General features: G+C 39.1%; 1 pseudogene; it reads left to right on the top strand.

Moving 5' to 3' along the window:
• Positions 1-8,554: 8,554 nt before the first annotated feature.
• LOC118840904 lies at positions 8,555-9,483 on the top strand (annotated as a pseudogene).
• Positions 9,484-10,458: the final 975 nt, after the last annotated feature.

Here is a 10,458-nt window from a genome sequence, read left to right as displayed (position 1 = left end):
TTTGGAGTCAGATTCAATAGCTCTAAATTTTTCTTTTGGGCCAGTGATTTTGGCACTCCATAAACGTGCCTGAAAGAGAATTAAACAAGACATTTATTTTTCTTTGACATTTGACTTGTTTTTACCTGCCCTTGATCAAATTTTCTTGTTAAGATGATTTAAAAATCCATTTTGATAACTTTACAAATCATTTTTATGTTCATAATTCTAACCTCCAAGTATGTATATATGTGTATATATATATATATATATATATATATATATATATGTACGTATATACAACCCTTGTGACCCATGCTTATGTGAATTAGGCTTCCATGTGACTTAAGCAGGTCACAGAGGCTTATTAAGGGATGGGAAAGATCTTCCCATCAAGGAAAAAACACATTAACAATACACTTTGTTCACTGGTCTCTTGAATTTGTATACTCAATGCACTGTATGTTGTCAATAATTCTTGGATTGTCCTGGCTTTGGCCTTGGGCGAGGATGCAGATTTAAAACCTGGGCCACTTGTACTATGATTTTTGATATGGTTAGACAGGAAACCAAGAAAGGCCTTGGTTTTTAGGAGGGTGAGAAAATTATTACAAGGCCTTTGAGGTAAGGAAGAGAAAACATAGGTAGGAAAAAAGATAATTAATAGAAATTGATTGGTTTGGGGTTTTTAACCTAACCACTTCAGATCTGACTAAAGGCTATATTAGGATTAGGGTGAGGGAGACAAGTTTTAAAGTTTTGGAGAGATGGGTACTCTTTTTCAATGCAAATTTCTTTTAAGCATTAAGGAACATTGTTTGCTCCCTCCAAAGGCCTTGGGTATTGCTCACAGACCACAGGATTTATATTTTTATCTGTATTCAGAAAAGACAGATGACTCCCACTGAGAGAATGTCCACCTGGGAAATAGATAGAAATAAGTGAAGAAGGTGAAGACGGGTAAAGAGTCTGGGGGTATTTGGGAAGGGGACAGTAACATTATGAAGATAAATAAGCTGGTGGCTTAGGTAAGTCTGATAGAATAGGGACAGTGTCAGAAATAGCAGAGGAGCAGATAGGTCAGAGGGAAATAGGACAACTTCCAGGATTAGGCCTTCAACTGACCCACTGGGTCATCTCCCTAGGGAAGCTCAAGTTGCCTGAGACAACATTTTGATGATCTCTTTTAGATGTCCTAAAAATATTAAATCAGGTTTCCCTTCAGAGAAGGCACACAGTATGATTTCAAGCTGCAATTGGAAGACTCTCCTTACTTCAAAATGTCTCCTCCACCTGCTTGTGGTACCCAGAATTTTTTTTTAACAGGGGACAAAGTTTTAAATTTTGCAATTAGAAACAAAAAAGTTTAGCCTTCAAATGCCTAGAAGATTAACATAGTCATGTAAAGTTATCCATCACAATTAAGTATGAATGATTAAATGAATCCCTTCTTGGTAGTATGGAGGAACCTAGAAACTAAGAGGGCTCTGAGTACCTACAAGTAAGATGGGCAAAGGGTACAGAAATTTGAAGCTGGGGGTGCTAAAAACAGCTATTGACTATTTTGCAATATCATTTAGGGCTGGTCCTGTTTTCCTTCAACAGTAAGAAAACAGTATTTTTGTTTGAAGAACACTGCTTGCCAGGTCCTATAGGCCCACAGTTGTTCTTTTTCTGTTTGAACAAATTAATGATTGGAGAATTATGAATGTATTTGCTCCATAGCTTGTTAGTCAAAAGTGGGCTGTGGAAAAGCACTGGATCTGGTCATCATCATCGCAGACCCATGTTGAATGAGCAGAGGAATGGAAATCAGAAGGTCTGGGGTCTAGTCCTGACACCACCCCTTACTCATTTTGTGACCATGGGCAAGTCTCTTTACTTTTCTGAACCTTAATTTCCTTGTATGTCAAATAGTCAAGAAGATCAATAAGGTCTCTTTAAGGTCACATATACCATTAGTGGATAAATAAAGGATAGAAAGTGAATAGGAAGCCATCTTCAATCAAGAAGACGGGGCTCATGTCCAACCTATGACAAATTCTGTCTATGGGCAAGTCGCCTAACCTCAGTAACTAGGAAACTCTTCAAGATTATAGATTATAGAAAAGGGCCTTTCTACATTTATAGAGGGACCTTCCTCATCAGCTAATCCTTATACCAATGAAATTACAGGTATATTGCTCCCTGCCCCAACTTTGTGAGCTCACTTCTTCAAAAGCTGCACCCATGCTGCAAGTTGATTCTCCCCAGAGGACAGCACTACAACTAATCTCAGAGTTCTAGGGGTAACTCTGTGGTGGAGACAGTACAACACTCCTACTACTGTAATTCTTGATTCTGTACTGCTGTACTTAGATTATGAAGTATATATGATTAATTACCAAATGAGAATAAGCATACATATATATATTATATATATATACATATATACATACATACACATATATATATATATATATATATATATATATATATATACAAATGTGTTTATATATATTATAGACATACACAAACCTATCCATTTTTCCCCTTTTAGGATTATACTCAGTTTTGCCGGGTAAGTTATTCTTGGCTGTAAGCCTATGCCTTCTGGAAAATAATTTTCCAAACTCTCTACTCCATAGAGTAGGCGGCTGTTAAATCATATGTGATCCTTGATTCTGAATTTTGGCTACAATTGTCTTGGAAGTTTTCATTTGGGAGCTTCTTTCAAGAGGTAACAAGTGGATTCTTTCATTTTCCATTTTCTCCTCTGTTTCTAAGAGATTTGGGAAATTTTCTTCCAAGATTTATTGAAATACACTGTGTGGGTTCTTTTTTTGGTCATAGCATTCATGACCAAAAAATGATTCTTACTTTTTTCCATGATACTTAAGTCCAATACTCTTAACTTTTTTCTCCTTGATCTGTTTTTCATCTTAGTTGTTTTTGCTATGATACCTTACATTTTCTCCTCTTCCTCCTCCTTCTCCCTCCACTTTTTTTAGTCTCTTGATTTTGTTTTAGTATTTCTTGTTGTCTTATGAATTCATTGGCTTTTATTTGGTCTATTCTAATTTTCAGGGAGTTTGTTCCTTTTCCAATTCTTTCTTCCATAGGTCTCATTTCTTTCCTAAACTTTTTCTCTATCATTCTCATTTCATTTATTAAAGAATATTTTTAAACTTTTCTAAATGGTTATTTCATCTCTTCTAGGTATACCAGTTGAATTTGTGCCCAAGCTGTGTTTATCTTTCCTTCTTTGCTTATATATGTTTTAGAGTCATTCTCTTCTTGGTTTGTGTCTTGAGAATCCCTGTTACCATAACAGCTTTTTATTTTGGAATTTTTTTGTTCATTTTCCTGCCTATTTCCTGACTTAAGATTTAATATTAGGGCTTGGCTCTGTACATTTCTAGAAGGAAGTCTTGGTCTGGCCCTGTTGCTGCTTTCTACTCCTTTGCCCAAAAGGAATTCCCTTGTAGGATCTTGGCTATAACTGTTCTCTCCTCTAAGTGGTTAGTTATTTTTTGGGAATTCTCATTTTTCATTGGTCTTTTCAATTCTTATTCCACAATCCCCAGAGATATATCATATTTAACTTTAAAAAAATTATTCAGATACTGAAAACTTTTTTCCCTGATTATACATTTTTTTTGGTTTCCTGATTTTCTTTTGGTTAGATTTGTCTACTTCTGGAAAGGGACATACTGAAGGTCTCAACTATTACGATTTGATGCCTATTTTCCTTGTAATTTGATTAGCTTTTCCCTTAAGTGGTTAGATGTTGTGCCATTTAATGAATATATAGTATTAAAAATAATAATAATGAGAGCTAACATTTTGGACACTTTGTGCTAGGCACTTTGTTAAGCACTTTATAGTTATTATCTCATTTGTTTCTTACAACAACCCTTGGAGGTAGGTGCTATTATTATCTCTGTTTTACAGATGATGGTACTAAGGGAAGCAAAGGTTAAGTGACTTGCCCAGAGTCACTTGGCTAATAAGTGTCAGAGGTTGGATTTGAAGTTAGGTGTTCCTGACTCCAGGGCTTTATTCACTATGTCACCTAGCTGAGCATAATGCTGTTTCCTTGTTTATCACTTTAAGCTAATTATTATTAACTAATCTCCCCTATTAGAATGTGAACTCCTTGAGTTCCCAGGAATCATGTTTTTGCCCTTCTTTGTATCCCCATTACTTAGCTCAGTGACCCACACATAATAAATGCTCAATAAGTGTTTTCTGATTATTTACTGTTTACTTGTCTGAGATCATGCTTGCCACCCCTACTTTTCTGGAATTTGCTTCAGGCATCATAAATTCTTCTCCAGCTCCTCATTTTTGCTGTGGAAATTCTTTGTGCTTCAAGTATGTTTCTTATAATATATAATTGTATGATGTTTTCTAATCCCTTCCAGAATCCTCCTCTATCAATGGATGATTGTGTGTTTCCCCTCACTAATTGTCATATACCTTTTCATTTCTTTGCATGACACCCCCTTCTTTATGGGGTGGTAGATGGGCTCATTTTGTGCTTAGAGGTAATATAATAGCTCCTTAAGTCCACATGGTAACTTCTTCTTTAGCTTTACAGAGTTTATTTTAGACAAAAGGCTATGAATTCTGTCACAACTGCTGTCTTCAGTTAGGATAATTCCTAACATTTAGGAAAAGGTTGGACTTCCATTCTAAATTTTCATTTATATGTGTATATATATATATATGTATATATATACACATATGATGTGTATGTGTGCATGTGTGTGTGTTCACATACACACATACATCTAGCTGTCTGTGCAGTCCCGAACTGGATAGTGCATTGGTCCTCTTGTTGACTTCCATTTGGTGCCCTTTTGAAACTTTCTTGGATGTCTATGGAAGAGCTAAGCTCTTCCAGGATCTTCCTTATCATACTCTTAATTAGAATTTTCCCTTGGAATATTCTCATGTTGCTCAAGGCCCAGGGCTTACCTTTTAGGGAGTCAGGACATTCCACCCTCCAAGGGCTCCAGGGAAAATCTCTATAGCATAACTTAAATATGATTTATGCTTGGGATCAAGAGTCCCTAGAAGGGACCCTTCCCTCCCTGAAAAGGATTAACAAATTCCTTGCTAGAATAACTATTCAACATCCAAAGTAGATATCTGATCTAGAACAGCTATTTATTTCTTCTACCACAAAAGAGATACCTTAAAACACAAAAACCTCATAATAGTACATTAACAAATGCTTAAGAATGAAACAATAATCAGTCATTTATTATACTCTTCCAAGGAGGTAAATGGTCCTCCTGAGGAGGAATTTGTAGGATTTCAGAAATGATATTTCATCTTCATCCTTGACCTCCACTGCTTGAACAATAGATAGAAGCTCTTGGCAAGCTAAAGTGCGGCTTGGGATTTCTTAGTCCTTTTACCTGCAGCATTCTCTTGGTAATTTCTTCTGATAGTGGTGCTTCTTCTCTGAGAATTAGTAGTTATGTGAGGCACTAGTTAGGTCACCAATAACGAATGTAAATCTTGGAACTTTTAAACTTACAAGCTAGCCATCAAGAGTGGAAACATTCATTTTAGTTTCAGGCATAAATGGAGGACTGGTTCATGTGCAGACCCTATCATCTTGCTGAGGTGGCATCAGGAAGAGAATACCAGGGAGCTGGTTTTTGGAGAACTGTGAAGACTGGGAGACATATGGGTTCTGTAAGTGGTTCAGGTTGGCCTACCCCAAGGTAGATTAGGCTGTGTTTCATTGATTACATTTTTACCTGGGGAAGCAAGATAGTTACTTCACTCACTGTGTCCAGTGATACCAGGTGGTAAAGGTAGAGACTTAGGCCCTCCTCCCTACCTTCCAAGGCCATATGACCCTCAAAAAATAGGGCCTCTTTGACCTTTTCATTTATTCCTTTCCATTCCATGTATAGGGGGTGGTGTCTCTGACCTTGGGAGTTTCAAAGTCCTGAGTCATGAACCATAGGGATCTAATCCAGGATTCCAGCAATCCAGGTTAAATGGTTTAGTCAGCCCAGCATTGAAGCCTTTAGGAGCATGGAACAATCATTTGGAGTGACCATCAGGACTACAGCCCCATAAAAGCCAGCAATAATTATAATTTTGGATTTTAACTTGGTGGGAGAAATGCTATGTAAGAACTGATCTAAGCTGTAAGCCTAATTTCCCTCTCCCCTATCCTAAATGTCATAGAAGGGTTATGCCTCTAAGACTTTGGGGGAAATGCTTGTAAGTTTGTTCTTGCTGTATTGTTAAGTAAATATCCTTTGTAAAAGCTACTTGGCAATAAATGGTTAACTGGAATTGAGGTTAGGAGAACATGGGCTTTAGCCAATTGCAGAGAAAAGAGATATCTACAAACTCCACAGGATACCCTGGTACTCTGAGGGGTTGAGTCTGGTCTTGAGAGAGTGGGGCCAAAGAACACATTTTACATAGGAAAGGGATAGTGATGGCAGCTACCATGGTCATTTGGGGGTGGGGAGCAGAGGGGAGAGAAATGCCCTCTTCTCTTCACTGGAAGTCCAAGGGAAAGGTTGCTTGAGTTCCAAGTGCATTGCTCAAAAGAGCGATGGAGAAAGCCCACATTTTTCTCCTTATTGCCTACTAAATAGGTACTGTTTTCTGGTTCAGTCACCAATCATCTTTGACAATCCAAGTCAAAAGGACTAAGAAACTAATCAAAAGTTTCTGGGCCTTTCATATCATTTAGCAAGGGACCAAAAGCTATATTCCACAGAAAGAGGTCAAACATCCATGCTCACTCATTATATGCTTTGGTTTCTTTAGGGTCAATTTATCATCTTTCTATACATTACATCTGATTTATCAGAATGTGTGGCATTCTGGAGTGAAATATTTGATGAATAGAGCAAAATAAGCATGGGATTTAATTTCCTGACTAGAAACTTGGAACAAAACTTCCTTTTTGAAGAAAGGACAGAAGAAAGAACTTCTGACCAATGAGAAAAAGTTGGAATTGGTCTGAAATGCTGAACTGAAGCAAAAAACTACCTAGAGAAAATTCTTGCAACTATATGACTTTTCCTTGGGAAAGGGCTTAATCTAGAGGTTGGTATTTGGATGTTGTATTCCTAAAACAATGTTCAAGAACGATTCATATCATTTGTACAATTGAATTTGTATTTTTGGGGAGATAATCCAGATATACTTTGACTATCAAAGCTAAGTCTTCAATTGTCCAAAGTATCTTGGAAATCTACTTGGCAGTGGAGGTCATGGTGCGTGGACTCTTTTGGATATCTACAATTTATGTGTGCAGGAAGTATGTATGCGTGTGCATATGTGGTTTTGTAGAAGCACTTTTCCACTTACAATGATTAGATTAATATTTTGGTATATTCAAGAAGACTACATTGCGGAGTGAGCCCAAGTATTTTTATTAGTGTTCCTGGTTTTGTGAGAAAAATGGAAAATGCCTATTTTCCCCTGGGTTGCAATATAATAGCGTTTTTCTTTGTTATCCTTTTGGTTGGCTACTCCAGCACATCACAGCATTAAATAGCCTCCATAGAAAAGGTCACTTTTCCCCCTTATCAAAACATTTCTGGGCTGTTTTTGTTCCCAGGAGTACACACAGAAACAACAATCAATAAAAGAACATCACATAACACTTTGACTTACCTTTGAGGAATAACCATTAGGTCAACATGCTTTGCCAAGCAGACTTTTACAACCAATCGTTTTCCTCATAATGGCATTTCCTAATCACTGGGTAGAAATATCTTCAATTGCAATAATAGAGCTCAGTCAGTATCTTTAATATCCTTCTCAGAACTATGACCTTAACATTTTCTTTTTCCTTAGGGATTTCGTTATTATGTAACTGAAATGGTTCCCCGTTACAATTCTCAATGTTTCAGGCTAAAAGAAAGTTTCACCTGCTTCTAGTGCTGTATCAGCAGCAGAACAGTCCATCGATATTCCATTTTACCTGTGATTTTTTTTTATTTGCAGATGTTTATATGTTTTAAAGTTACAGATCCAACAGTAGTTTCATTTGGCTACTTCTCTCCAGAGTTCAAGGATTTTTACAAGGGTGAGCACAATAATCTTCACATCTCATTGAAGATAGGGAAGGACTTTTACCCCTATTTTCTAGTTAAGAGAAATAAAGCAAAGAATGTAGGGATTTACCCAAGGTCTTGTAAAAGAATGAATTTTATGAATAGGTACGCAGTAGTTAAGGAGGAAAAGACCATAGGAATTTTCTATATGTTGAGTTGTTTTTCAGTTGTGTCCAACTCTTCATTACTCAATTTGGGGCTTTCTTGGCAGAGATACTGGAGTTGTTTGCCATTTCCTTCTTCAGCTCATTTTATAGGATGAGGAACTGAGGCAAACAGAGTTAAGTGACTTGCTCAAGGTCACATAGCTAGTAAGTGTCTGAGGCTAGATTTGAACTCACAAAAAAGAGTCTTCCTGACTCCAGCCTCTGTATTCTACCCACTGTGCCACTCAGCTGCCCTAAGAGCTTATTAGGGGTTGATATTATTGTTGACGACTTAATAGCCAATAAGCCAACATCCAAAATGACTTAGAAAAATGTAGCATGAAGGTATTGTGTTTTAATAGTAATGGGGGTGGGGGAGGGAGGTTAGCTGGGCTGCCTGGGTGTGACAAGCACAGGCTCTGGGACCCCACTCCACCTCCAGTCAGGAGCCACAGTCTTGATCTAGGGACAATGGTGGTTGTTGTGAAACAAAAGCACACAGATGATCATGGAAATTCAGGAGAGGAGGAGGCTGGCAAGCAGCACCAGGAGCAGCCCCCTTCTCCCAGTCCAACCTATGCCAGACCCTCCTGTGCCTTTCACTGGCCAAATTCCAGCTAGACCCACCTAGCCTCCTGTGGCAAGTGCTCATCACAAACACTGTGAACCACATCAAGGAAAAGATGAACTTGGAGAGGGGCCCAGCCTCACCCCAGGGACCCAGATTGGAGCTACTTTTAGCCTCAACTGCCTAGTCTGTCAACAATTTCCTCAGGGAGCTGGAAGTGATCCTGGGTTTAAAAGCCTCACAAGATTGCTGTGAGCCCCCAGATCTGAGTTGTAACCCTACCTCGGTCCCTGACCTGTTGAGTCACTGTAGGCAAATACCTTCACCTCTTGGGGCCTCAATTTCCCCATCTGTTAGAGTTGAGGAGCCTAGCCTGGACAGCTTTGAGATCATGAGTGACAGATACCTTAGAGGCCTGGTTCCTAATGACTTCTTCCCTATTTTGACACCCCATATGCAGAAAGGGATCTTTGGTTCTCAGCTTTTGTCCTTGGTTCCTTCTCTGGGGCAGTTTGCTTCCCAGGCAACCTGGAGCTGGATGGGGCTGACTGAACTGGACCAAATCTTGGAAATTATCAAGGGGTCAAAGCCCCCAGCTAGGACTCTGAACCCTTGCCTTCAGATCATTGCTTCCCTCTGCAGAGTTTCAGGAAAGTGGTCTCCAACGATTTCATCTCAGCAACCTGGGATAGCTTCCTAGCGATGTGGGAAAGCCTTATCTCTTCAAGTCTTCTGCTTTGGCCTCAGTGTCTGCTGATGGCATAACAACTAAATGTATTTCTCCTAATGGCTCGATGGAACTCTGATCTTCCTGCCTTCATCCTCCCACAAGCCAAGCTGCTGTCATGGAATCCTTCCTCTCTGTAGTGCTCAGTCATGGGGCTCACCTTCTCTACCCTCTTACCCTGACTGGCCTAAGGTGTGGTGGGGCCAAGCATTCTTGGACTGCTGCTACCATCCCAGCTGGCCTTATGTGTCTCCTATGAGCCTGATCCCCAGGTACTCCCTGATTTCCCCCCTCCCCCCATTTGGCTTCTAGTTGCCTGAAGAAGCTGGCCTCAGGGTTGAGTAACTACCTGGGGGAAGAAGGGGCAGGTCAGGGTTGAAGGCCTGGAGGCCTGGGCCTCTGGGGAGAAAAGGCCTAGATGGCCAGAAGAAGGGCTCCAGACCAATCTCCATCCCTTTCCACCCAACTCCCAAGGTTGATAGGTATGGAAAGAGTCTGAATATGCATCTTTTCTGCTGCCCTCTCCCCACCCCAGTGTCTGGCCATAACTATGAGCCCTTCTCCTTTGTCTGTTGTCCTTGTTCACCCCCCTTTCCCCCCAAAGTGGCCTTGATGAACTGGAATAGGGATAAAGGAATCTTTATCCGTGGTAATTTTTTTTTTCTATTTTAAAAAGGCCTATTTCACCTGCTTTTTATCACTAAAACTTTCAAATTCTACTCCCCTTCAACCCAGTAATGAGTAAATCCAATAATATAAACAAAGTTATAACTGTCATCATTATAATGCCTCCAAAGAGGAAGATTTATAATGTCATTTCATAATTTAAGCATGACTACTTTTGAGACTTCCTGGAATCCTTGTTAACTAAATGTTGCCCTTAATAGCCAATCATGAGCTAAGACAGAATGAAAAATGCCCATTAATAATATTGGCAAATTGAAAGTC

Source organism: Trichosurus vulpecula, chromosome 1 (genome assembly GCF_011100635.1).
Source record: "Trichosurus vulpecula isolate mTriVul1 chromosome 1, mTriVul1.pri, whole genome shotgun sequence".
NCBI lineage: Eukaryota > Metazoa > Chordata > Mammalia > Diprotodontia > Phalangeridae > Trichosurus > Trichosurus vulpecula.
This window is presented reverse-complemented; position numbering and strand designations above follow the sequence as displayed.